The sequence below is a fragment of the Electrophorus electricus genome, chromosome 5 (assembly GCF_041902795.1).
Source record: "Electrophorus electricus isolate QZ-2024a chromosome 5, ASM4190279v1, whole genome shotgun sequence".
In the NCBI taxonomy this organism is placed as follows: domain Eukaryota; kingdom Metazoa; phylum Chordata; class Actinopteri; order Gymnotiformes; family Gymnotidae; genus Electrophorus; species Electrophorus electricus.
Window position 1 is genome coordinate 20568006 of NC_137501.1, and position 12787 is coordinate 20580792.

General features: G+C 39.8%; 1 protein-coding gene and 5 non-coding genes across 6 annotated transcripts in view; 5 read left to right on the forward strand and 1 right to left on the reverse strand.

Annotated features, from left to right (window-relative positions):
- LOC145657973 (uncharacterized) overlaps positions 1-12787 on the reverse strand; it is a 150785-nt gene that overhangs the window by 60639 nt on the left and 77359 nt on the right. The gene's annotated exons all lie outside the window — the stretch shown is intronic.
- trnaf-gaa (transfer RNA phenylalanine (anticodon GAA)) lies at positions 1250-1322 on the forward strand. The gene has a single exon. It is a non-coding gene; the product is annotated as a tRNA-Phe (tRNA).
- trnaf-gaa (transfer RNA phenylalanine (anticodon GAA)) lies at positions 3698-3770 on the forward strand. The gene has a single exon. It is a non-coding gene; the product is annotated as a tRNA-Phe (tRNA).
- trnaf-gaa (transfer RNA phenylalanine (anticodon GAA)) lies at positions 6132-6204 on the forward strand. The gene has a single exon. It is a non-coding gene; the product is annotated as a tRNA-Phe (tRNA).
- trnaf-gaa (transfer RNA phenylalanine (anticodon GAA)) lies at positions 8564-8636 on the forward strand. The gene has a single exon. It is a non-coding gene; the product is annotated as a tRNA-Phe (tRNA).
- trnaf-gaa (transfer RNA phenylalanine (anticodon GAA)) lies at positions 11019-11091 on the forward strand. The gene has a single exon. It is a non-coding gene; the product is annotated as a tRNA-Phe (tRNA).

Below are 12787 nucleotides of genomic sequence, written 5' to 3' on the forward strand. Positions count from 1 at the left end.
TCAATCCCAATTATTTGAGCACTAAGCTAGAACTGTTCACTGCCATCAAAATTATTTTGACTTCCTATTAAAAGTTTCCTCTTATCCAGCCCAGAAACATTCAAATGAATAGATTCATTTGTGAACTTATGTTAAGTCCACAAGAGGGCAAGTGTAGTTTTCAGAGTGAATAAGGCCTATCCCATTTCTGGGGTGCATGAGACTCTATTAAGACTCTTCTATGACTGCATGCACCTATCAATGCAGCTGTAAATACTGCTTCCTTCCTGCATGCTCCCTGCCTCCTTCCCTGCCTGACACTGACACTCAACATAAATGCAGTTAACATGTTTTGATTCATAAAAGACATTCTGCTGGTGATTTAGAAAGTGCTTTCAATCTAGAGTATCTGTTAAATTATAGCAGCTTCTCCTACCCAAAGCAGGTGATTATAAGGGTTAAAGCCTCAGGAGCATTATTTTACATTTAGGAAACCCTACAAACTTGCGAATGAACCTGACATTGCAGTCAACCAGTTTCCTTTGTACAGGTGATGAGGAATGAGCTGTTGATTTAGGTGTGTTTTCACCCTCAAAATTGATGTCAGTTTGGTGTGTTTACACCCTCATGCCGGACCACCAATGCCAATTCAACATGTATTACAAGCTCAAAATATGACTGATGAGGACTAACTAGGCTCAACGTTGTGGAACACTCCACACTGATGATGGGCATTAGGCAGTCACCAACACTCTCCAATGGCGTGATGGTATGGGAGAGTTATTTTATTTTCTGCAGGCAGTGTGTTTAACTTCCCATGTTAAAAGCATAAGTTCTCATTTTCCATTTGAATACCCCAACATTAAACAAGCAATATGGGACACACACACACACACACACACAAGCCCTTCTTTCACACAAGTTCAAACTTGTTTCCTGTGCCCTGTGTGCTTTGGTTTTTCTCGTTGGATTATTCTCTGCCTGGTTAAGGTAGGTTCTGAGTTTACTTACTTTTGCCTTAGATTCTGTAAAATTCAAGGCTAATTATCTGAACCTAGTTGTTAGTTGCTTGTTAGCTGTAATTACTCACTACAGGTGTAGTTTCGCCCTGTGCACCTCAAGGCATGACTGCGCCGTGAGGTCCTGCCGATTGGTCCATGGATTTCACAGTGGTAAAGTCATTGTGTTCTGTGTGTATGCAATATTGTAAATGGGATTACATTTATTGGTAGCATTTTCATCGTAAGGAGGCAAATGCACATGCGGTCTGGCAGAAATAGCTCAGCTGGGAGAGCGTTAGACAGAAGATCTAAAGGTCCCTGGTTCAATCCCGGGTTTCGGCAACTGTGCGGTACTGATTTCCTCTTCCGATGGTGTGCTTTTTTTTATGTGTACTTCATAAACCTTTACGTTCTTTTACTAAAAAATGATTGCGACGTTGCTGTTTTTATGCAATCGGAAGTGTACTTCATAAACCTTTACCTTCTTTTACTAAAAAATGATTGCGACGTTGCTGTTTTTATGCTATCGGAAGTTTTCATGGCGTAATAGCACTAAAGACTTTGAATTCAGTGACCCTATTTAAAATTTCCTGAAACTTGCAATATCTTATCATATGTTTCATCACTGCACATAGAGGCGCTTGAAGAGTGGCTTCTGCACAAACGCTTTTGAAATGTAGCTCATTAGTTGTAAGCTGGACAAGGGAAGGGTCGGCGTCAACTTGCATGTATGCTTGGTACAATATTATAGGAATCCTGTTTCACACCACTCCTATGTTTTCATGGAATGGGGCCTACTTCAGCTAGCTTTGGCTCATGGACGGGCTTTGTTCTACCAAAACAGGTGATGTAAAGTTGTCATTTGCTTCCTAAAGTTCTTGAAAATCACACTCTACCAAGAGGCATCGCATAATGGCAAAAAAACAAAACATTGTACACTAAATACAGCAACCAACATACTTATCCTTAATGTGTACCACTGCAGAAGAGATGCACTGGAGATTTTGAATTCTAAAGACATTGAGCATCATACTTATCCTTAACGTGTAACACTGCAGAAGAGACGTACTGGAGAATGCGGACAATGATCCCACTACCTCTCTCATTGCATAATGTGAAAACACCTTCCAAAATATTGTATTCTAACAACAGTGAGCAACACACTCATCCGAAGAGTGTATCAATGCTGCTAAGACACACTGGAGAAGGTAGACATCCATGCCACTAACTGTCGCATGTTAAGCAAGCGCTCTACCACTTGAGCCAAGAAGAATGAAAGTATTTTTATTGGAGTCACATTCAAAGAGTCACATTTAGAATCTCAAGATAGGTTCACAAACGAAAGTTTATTTATTTTATTAACCAATTTCCAAAGCTATTTTCACCTCTACTATACAACATATTATATTATATAATATATACAATATGTCTATTGTGGTCAATCCCAATTATTTGAGCACTAAGCTAGAACTGTTCACTGCCATCAAAATTATTTTGACTTCCTATTAAAAGTTTCCTCTTATCCAGCCCAGAAACATTCAAATGAATAGATTCATTTGTGAACTTATGTTAAGTCCACAAGAGGGCAAGTGTAGTTTTCAGAGTGAATAAGGCCTATCCCATTTCTGGGGTGCATGAGACTCTATTAAGACTCTTCTATGACTGCATGCACCTATCAATGCAGCTGTAAATACTGCTTCCTTCCTGCATGCTCCCTGCCTCCTTCCCTGCCTGACACTGACACTCAACATAAATGCAGTTAACATGTTTTGATTCATAAAAGACATTCTGCTGGTGATTTAGAAAGTGCTTTCAATCTAGAGTATCTGTTAAATTATAGCAGCTTCTCCTACCCAAAGCAGGTGATTATAAGGGTTAAAGCCTCAGGAGCATTATTTTACATTTAGGAAACCCTACAAACTTGCGAATGAACCTGACATTGCAGTCAACCAGTTTCCTTTGTACAGGTGATGAGGAATGAGCTGTTGATTTAGGTGTGTTTTCACCCTCAAAATTGATGTCAGTTTGGTGTGTTTACACCCTCATGCCGGACCACCAATGCCAATTCAACATGTATTACAAGCTCAAAATATGACTGATGAGGACTAACTAGGCTCAACGTTGTGGAACACTCCACACTGATGATGGGCATTAGGCAGTCACCAACACTCTCCAATGGCGTGATGGTATGGGAGAGTTATTTTCTTTTGTGCAGGCAGTGTGTTTAACTTCCCATGTTAAAAGCATAAGTTCTCATTTTCCATTTGAATACCCCAACATTAAACAAGCAATATGGGACACACACACACACACACACACACACACACACACACACACACACACACACACAAGCCCTTCTTTCACACAAGTTCAAACTTGTTTCCTGTGCCCTGTGTGCTTTGGTTTTTCTCGTTGGATTATTCTCTGCCTGGTTAAGGTAGGTTCTGAGTTTACTTACTTTTGCCTTAGATTCTGTAAAATTCAAGGCTAATTATCTGAACCTAGTTGTTAGTTGCTTGTTAGCTGTAATTACTCACTACAGGTGTAGTTTCGCCCTGTGCACCTCAAGGCATGACTGCGCCGTGAGGTCCTGCCGATTGGTCCATGGATTTCACAGTGGTAAAGTCATTGTGTTCTGTGTGTATGCAATATTGTAAATGGGATTACATTTATTGGTAGCATTTTCATCGTAAGGAGGCAAATGCACATGCGGTCTGGCAGAAATAGCTCAGCTGGGAGAGCGTTAGACAGAAGATCTAAAGGTCCCTGGTTCAATCCCGGGTTTCGGCAACTGTGCGGTACTGATTTCCTCTTCCGATGGTGTGCTTTTTTTTATGTGTACTTCATAAACCTTTACGTTCTTTTACTAAAAAATGATTGCGACGTTGCTGTTTTTATGCAATCGGAAGTGTACTTCATAAACCTTTACCTTCTTTTACTAAAAAATGATTGCGACGTTGCTGTTTTTATGCTATCGGAAGTTTTCATGGCGTAATAGCACTAAAGACTTTGAATTCAGTGACCCTATTTAAAATTTCCTGAAACTTGCAATATCTTATCATATGTTTCATCACTGCACATAGAGGCGCTTGAAGAGTGGCTTCTGCACAAACGCTTTTGAAATGTAGCTCATTAGTTGTAAGCTGGACAAGGGAAGGGTCGGCGTCAACTTGCATGTATGCTTGGTACAATATTATAGGAATCCTGTTTCACACCACTCCTATGTTTTCATGGAATGGGGCCTACTTCAGCTAGCTTTGGCTCATGGACGGGCTTTGTTCTACCAAAACAGGTGATGTAAAGTTGTCATTTGCTTCCTAAAGTTCTTGAAAATCACACTCTACCAAGAGGCATCGCATAATGGCAAAAAAACAAAACATTGTACACTAAATACAGCAACCAACATACTTATCCTTAATGTGTACCACTGCAGAAGAGATGCACTGGAGATTTTGAATTCTAAAGACATTGAGCATCATACTTATCCTTAACGTGTAACACTGCAGAAGAGACGTACTGGAGAATGCGGACAATGATCCCACTACCTCTCTCATTGCATAATGTGAAAACACCTTCCAAAATATTGTATTCTAACAACAGTGAGCAACACACTCATCCGAAGAGTGTATCAATGCTGCTAAGACACACTGGAGAAGGTAGACATCCATGCCACTAACTGTCGCATGTTAAGCAAGCGCTCTACCACTTGAGCCAAGAAGAATGAAAGTATTTTTATTGGAGTCACATTCAAAGAGTCACATTTAGAATCTCAAGATAGGTTCACAAACGAAAGTTTATTTATTTTATTAACCAATTTCCAAAGCTATTTTCACCTCTACTATACAACATATTATATTATATAATATATACAATATGTCTATTGTGGTCAATCCCAATTATTTGAGCACTAAGCTAGAACTGTTCACTGCCATCAAAATTATTTTGACTTCCTATTAAAAGTTTCCTCTTATCCAGCCCAGAAACATTCAAATGAATAGATTCATTTGTGAACTTATGTTAAGTCCACAAGAGGGCAAGTGTAGTTTTCAGAGTGAATAAGGCCTATCCCATTTCTGGGGTGCATGAGACTCTATTAAGACTCTTCTATGACTGCATGCACCTATCAATGCAGCTGTAAATACTGCTTCCTTCCTGCATGCTCCCTGCCTCCTTCCCTGCCTGACACTGACACTCAACATAAATGCAGTTAACATGTTTTGATTCATAAAAGACATTCTGCTGGTGACTTAGAAAGTGCTTTCAATCTAGAGTATCTGTTAAATTATAGCAGCTTCTCCTACCCAAAGCAGGTGATTATAAGGGTTAAAGCCTCAGGAGCATTATTTTACATTTAGGAAACCCTACAAACTTGCGAATGAACCTGACATTGCAGTCAACCAGTTTCCTTTGTACAGGTGATGAGGAATGAGCTGTTGATTTTGGTGTGTTTTCACCCTCAAAATTGATGTCAGTTTGGTGTGTTTACACCCTCATGCCGGACCACCAATGCCAATTCAACATGTATTACAAGCTCAAAATATGACTGATGAGGACTAACTAGGCTCAACGTTGTGGAACACTCCACACTGATGATGGGCATTAGGCAGTCACCAACACTCTCCAATGGCGTGATGGTATGGGAGAGTTATTTTCTTTTGTGCAGGCAGTGTGTTTAACTTCCCATGTTAAAAGCATAAGTTCTCATTTTCCATTTGAATACCCCAACATTAAACAAGCAATATGGGACACACACACACACACACCCACACACACACACCCACACAAGCCCTTCTTTCACACAGGTTCAAACTTGTTTCCTGTGCCCTGTGTGCTTTGGTTTTTCTCGTTGGATTATTCTCTGCTTGGTTAAGGTAGGTTCTGAGTTTACTTACTTGTGCCTTAGATTCTGTAAAATTCAAGGCTAATTATCTGAACCTAGTTGTTAGTTGCTTGTTAGCTGTAATTACTCACTACAGGTGTAGTTTCGCCCTGTGCACCTCAAGGCATGACTGCGCCGTGAGGTCCTGCCGAGTGGTCCATGGATTTCACAGTGGTAAAGTCATTGTGTTCTGTGTGTATGCAATATTGTAAATGGGATTACATTTATTGGTAGCATTTTCATCGTAAGGAGGCAAATGCACATGCGGTCTAGCCGAAATAGCTCAGCTGGGAGAGCGTTAGACTGAAGATCTAAAGGTCCCTGGTTCAATCCCGGGTTTCGGCAGCTGTGCGGTGCTGATTTCCTCTTCCGATGGTGTGCTTTTTTTTATGTGTACTTCATAAACCTTTACGTTCTTTTACTAAAAAATGATTGCGACGTTGCTGTTTTTATGCAATCGGAAGTGTACTTCATAAACCTTTACCTTCTTTTACTAAAAAATGATTGCGACGTTGCTGTTTTTATACTATCGGAAGTTTTCATGGCGTAATAGCACTAAAGAATTTGAATTCAGTGACCCTATTTAAAATTTCCTGAAACTTGCAATATCTTATCATATGTTTCATCACTGCACATAGAGGTGCTTGAAGAGTGGCTTCTGCACAAACGCTTTTGAAATGTAGCTCATTAGTTGTAAGCTGGACAAGGGAAGGGTCGGCGTCAACTTGCATGTATGCTTGGTACAATATTATAGGAATCCTGTTTCACACCACTCCTATGTTTTCATGGAATGGGGCCTACTTCAGCTAGCTTTGGCTCATGGACGGGCTTTGTTCTACCAAAACAGGTGATGTAAAGAAGTCATTTGCTTCCTAAAGTTCTTGAAAATCACACTCTACCAAGAGGCATCGCATAATGGCAAAAAAACAAAACATTGTACACTAAATACAGCAACCAACATACTTATCCTTAATGTGTACCACTGCAGAAGAGATGCACTGGAGATTTTGAATTCTAAAGACATTGAGCATCATACTTATCCATAACGTGTAACACTGCAGAAGAGACGTACTGGAGAATGCGGACAATGATCCCACTACCTCTCTCATTGCATAATGTGAAAACACCTTCCAAAATATTGTATTCTAACAACAGTGAGCAACACACTCATCCGAAGAGTGTATCAATGCTGCTAAGACACACTGGAGAAGGTAGACATCCATGCCACTAACTGTCGCATGTTAAACAAGCGCTCTACCACTTGAGCCAAGAAGAATGAAAGTATTTTTATTGGAGTCACATTCAAAGAGTCACATTTAGAATCTCAAGATAGGTTCACAAACGAAAGTTTATTTATTTTATTAACCAATTTCCAAAGCTATTTTCACCTCTACTATACAACATATGATATTATATAATATATACAATATGTCTATTGTGGTCAATCCCAATTATTTGAGCACTAAGCTAGAACTGTTCACTGCCATCAAAATTATTTTGACTTCCTATTAAAAGTTTCCTCTTATCCAGCCCAGAAACATTCAAATGAATAGATTCATTTGTGAACTTATGTTAAGTCCACAAGAGGGCAAGTGTAGTTTTCAGAGTGAATAAGGCCTATCCCATTTCTGGGGTGCATGAGACTCTATTAAGACTTCTATGACTGCATGCACCTATCAATGCAGCTGTAAATACTGCTTCCTTCCTGCATGCTCCCTGCCTCCTTCCCTGCCTGACACTGACACTCAACATAAATGCAGTTAACATGTTTTGATTCATAAAAGACATTCTGCTGGTGACTTAGAAAGTGCTTTCAATCTAGAGTATCTGTTAAATTATAGCAGCTTCTCCTACCCAAAGCAGGTGATTATAAGGGTTAAAGCCTCAGGAGCATTATTTTACATTTAGGAAACCCTACAAACTTGCGAATGAACCTGACATTGCAGTCAACCAGTTTCCTTTGTACAGGTGATGAGGAATGAGCTGTTGATTTTGGTGTGTTTTCACCCTCAAAATTGATGTCAGTTTGGTGTGTTTACACCCTCATGCCGGACCACCAATGCCAATTCAACATGTATTACAAGCTCAAAATATGACTGATGAGGACTAACTAGGCTCAACGTTGTGGAACACTCCACACTGATGATGGGCATTAGGCAGTCACCAACACTCTCCAATGGCGTGATGGTATGGGAGAGTTATTTTCTTTTGTGCAGGCAGTGTGTTTAACTTCCCATGTTAAAAGCATAAGTTCTCATTTTCCATTTGAATACCCCAACATTAAACAAGCAATATGGGACACACACACACACACACCCACACACACACACCCACACAAGCCCTTCTTTCACACAAGTTCAAACTTGTTTCCTGTGACCTGTGTGCTTTGGTTTTTCTCGTTGGATTATTCTCTGCTTGGTTAAGGTAGGTTCTGAGTTTACTTACTTTAGCCTTAGATTCTGTAAAATTCAAGGCTAATTATCTGAACCTAGTTGTTAGTTGCTTGTTAGCTGTAATTACTCACTACAGGTGTAGTTTCGCCCTGTGCACCTCAAGGCATGACTGCGCCGTGAGGTCCTGCCGAGTGGTCCATGGATTTCACAGTGGTAAAGTCATTGTGTTCTGTGTGTATGCAATATTGTAAATGGGATTACATTTATTGGTAGCATTTTAATCGTAAGGAGGCAAATGCACATGCGGTCTAGCCGAAATAGCTCAGCTGGGAGAGCGTTAGACTGAAGATCTAAAGGTCCCTGGTTCAATCCCGGGTTTCGGCAACTGTGCGGTGCTGATTTCCTCTTCCGATGGTGTGCTTTTTTTTATGTGTACTTCATAAACCTTTACGTTCTTTTACTAAAAAATGATTGCGACGTTGCTGTTTTTATGCAATCGGAAGTGTACTTCATAAACCTTTACCTTCTTTTACTAAAAAATGATTGCGACGTTGCTGTTTTTATACTATCGGAAGTTTTCATGGCGTAATAGCACTAAAGAATTTGAATTCAGTGACCCTATTTAAAATTTCCTGAAACTTGCAATATCTTATCATATGTTTCATCACTGCACATAGAGGTGCTTGAAGAGTGGCTTCTGCACAAACGCTTTTGAAATGTAGCTCATTAGTTGTAAGCTGGACAAGGGAAGGGTCGGCGTCAACTTGCATGTATGCTTGGTACAATATTATAGGAATCCTGTTTCACACCACTCCTATGTTTTCATGGAATGGGGCCTACTTCAGCTAGCTTTGGCTCATGGACGGGCTTTGTTCTACCAAAACAGGTGATGTAAAGAAGTCATTTGCTTCCTAAAGTTCTTGAAAATCACACTCTACCAAGAGGCATCGCATAATGGCAAAAAAACAAAACATTGTACACTAAATACAGCAACCAATATACTTATCCTTAATGTGTACCACTGCAGAAGAGAGGCACTGGAGATTTTGAATTCTAAAGACATTGAGCATCATACTTATCCTTAACGTGTAACACTGCAGAAGAGACGTACTGGAGAATGCGGACAATGATCCCACTACCTCTCTCATTGCATAATGTGAAAACACCTTCCAAAATATTGTATTCTAACAACAGTGAGCAACACACTCATCCGAAGAGTGTATCAATGCTGCTAAGACACACTGGAGAAGGTAGACATCCATGCCACTAACTGTCGCATGTTAAGCAAGCGCTCTACCACTTGAGCCAAGAAGAATGAAAGTATTTTTATTGGAGTCACATTCAAAGAGTCACATTTAGAATCTCAAGATAGGTTCACAAACGAAAGTTTATTTATTTTATTAACCAATTTCCAAAGCTATTTTCACCTCTACTATACAACATATGATATTATACAATATATACAATATGTCTATTGTGGTCAATCCCAATTATTTGAGCACTAAGCTAGAACTGTTCACTGCAAATCAAAATTATTTTGACTTCCTATTAAAAGTTTCCTCTTATCCAGCCCAGAAACATTCAAATGAATAGATTCATTTGTGAACTTATGTTAAGTCCACAAGAGGGCAAGTGTAGTTTTCAGACTGAATAAGGCCTATCCCATTTCTGGGGTGCATGAGACTCTATTAAGACTCTTCTATGACTGCATGCACCTATCAATGCAGCTGTAAATACTGCTTCCTTCCTGCATGCTCCCTGCCTCCTTCCCTGCCTGACACTGACACTCAACATAAATGCAGTTAACATGTTTTGATTCATAAAAGACATTCTGCTGGTGACTTAGAAAGTGCTTTCAATCTAGAGTATCTGTTAAATTATAGCAGCTTCTCCTACCCAAAGCAGGTGATTATAAGGGTTAAAGCCTCAGGAGCATTATTTTACATTTAGGAAACCCTACAAACTTGCGAATGAACCTGACATTGCAGTCAACCAGTTTCCTTTGTACAGGTGATGAGGAATGAGCTGTTGATTTTGGTGTGTTTTCACCCTCAAAATTGTTGTCAGTTTGGTGTGTTTACACCCTCATGCCGGACCACCAATGCCAATTCAACATGTATTACAAGCTCAAAATATGACTGATGAGGACTAACTAGGCTCAACGTTGTGGAACACTCCACACTGATGATGGGCATTAGTCAGTCACCAACACTCTCCAATGGCGTGATGGTATGGGAGAGTTATTTTCTTTTGTGCAGGCAGTGTGTTTAACTTCCCATGTTAAAAGCATAAGTTCTCATTTTCCATTTGAATACCCCAACATTAAACAAGCAATATGGGACACACACACACACACACACACACACACACACACACAGACACACACACACAGACACACAAGCCCTTCTTTCACACAAGTTCAAACTTGTTTCCTATGCCCTGTGTGCTTTGGTTTTTCTTGTTGGATTATTCTCTGCTTGGTTAAGGTACGTTCTGAGTTTACTTCCTTTTGCCTTAGATTCTGTAAAATTCAAGGCTAATTATCTGAACCTAGTTGTTAGTTGCTTGTTAGCTGTAATTACTCACTACAGGTGTAGTTTCGCCCTGTGCACCTCAAGGCATGACTGCGCCGTGAGGTACTGCCGAGTGGTCCATGGATTTCACAGTGGTAAAGTCATTGTGTTCTGTGTGTATGCAATATTGTAAATGGGATTACATTTATTGGTAGCATTTTCATCGTAAGGAGGCAAACGCACATGCGGTCTAGCCGAAATAGCTCAGCTGGGAGAGCGTTAGACTGAAGATCTAAAGGTCCCTGGTTCAATCCCGGGTTTCGGCAACTGTGCGGTACTGATTTCCTCTTCCGATGGTGTGCTTTTTTTTATGTGTACTTCATAAACCTTTACGTTCTTTTACTAAAAAATGATTGCGACGTTGCTGTTTTTATGCAATCGGAAGTGTACTTCATAAACCTTTAGCTTCTTTTACTAAAAAATGATTGCGACGTTGCTGTTTTTATGCTATCAGAAGTTTTCATGGCGTAATAGGACTAAAGACTTTGAATTCAGTGACCCTATTTAAAATTTCCTGAAACTTGCAATATCTTATCATATGTTTCATCACTGCACATAGAGGCGCTTGAAGAGTGGCTTCTGCACAAACGCTTTTGAAATGTAGCTCATTAGTTGTAAGCTGGACAAGGGAAGGGTCGGCGTCAACTTGCATGTATGCTTGGTACAATATTATAGGAATCCTGTTTCACACCACTCCTATGTTTTCATGGAATGGGGCCTACTTCAGCTAGCTTTGGCTCATGGACAGGCTTTGTTCTACCTAAACAGGTGATGTAAAGAAGTAATTTGCTTCCTAAAGTTCTTGAAAATCACACTCTACCAAGAGGCATCGCATAATGGCAAAAAAACAAAACATTGTACACTAAATACAGCAACCAATATACTTATCCTTAATGTGTACCACTGCAGAAGAGAGGCACTGGAGATTTTGAATTCTAAAGACATTGAGCATCATACTTATCCTTAACGTGTAACACTGCAGAAGAGACGTACTGGAGAATGCGGACAATGATCCCACTACCTCTCTCATTGCATAATGTGAAAACACCTTCCAAAATATTGTATTCTAACAACAGTGAGCAACACACTCATCCGAAGAGTGTATCAATGCTGCTAAGACACACTGGAGAAGGTAGACATCCATGCCACTAACTGTCGCATGTTAAGCAAGCGCTCTACCACTTGAGCCAAGAAGAATGAAAGTATTTTTATTGGAGTCACATTCAAAGAGTCACATTTAGAATCTCAAGATAGGTTCACAAACGAAAGTTTATTTATTTTATTAACCAATTTCCAAAGCTATTTTCACCTCTACTATACAACATATGATATTATACAATATATACAATATGTCTATTGTGGTCAATCCCAATTATTTGAGCACTAAGCTAGAACTGTTCACTGCAAATCAAAATTATTTTGACTTCCTATTAAAAGTTTCCTCTTATCCAGCCCAGAAACATTCAAATGAATAGATTCATTTGTGAACTTATGTTAAGTCCACAAGAGGGCAAGTGTAGTTTTCAGACTGAATAAGGCCTATCCCATTTCTGGGGTGCATGAGACTCTATTAAGACTCTTCTATGACTGCATGCACCTATCAATGCAGCTGTAAATACTGCTTCCTTCCTGCATGCTCCCTGCCTCCTTCCCTGCCTGACACTGACACTCAACATAAATGCAGTTAACATGTTTTGATTCATAAAAGACATTCTGCTGGTGACTTAGAAAGTGCTTTCAATCTAGAGTATCTGTTAAATTATAGCAGCTTCTCCTACCCAAAGCAGGTGATTATAAGGGTTAAAGCCTCAGGAGCATTATTTTACATTTAGGAAACCCTACAAACTTGCGAATGAACCTGACATTGCAGTCAACCAGTTTCCTTTGTACAGGTGATGAGGAATGAGCTGTTGATTTTGGTGTGTTTTCACCCTCAAAATTGTTGTCAGTTTGGTGTGTTTA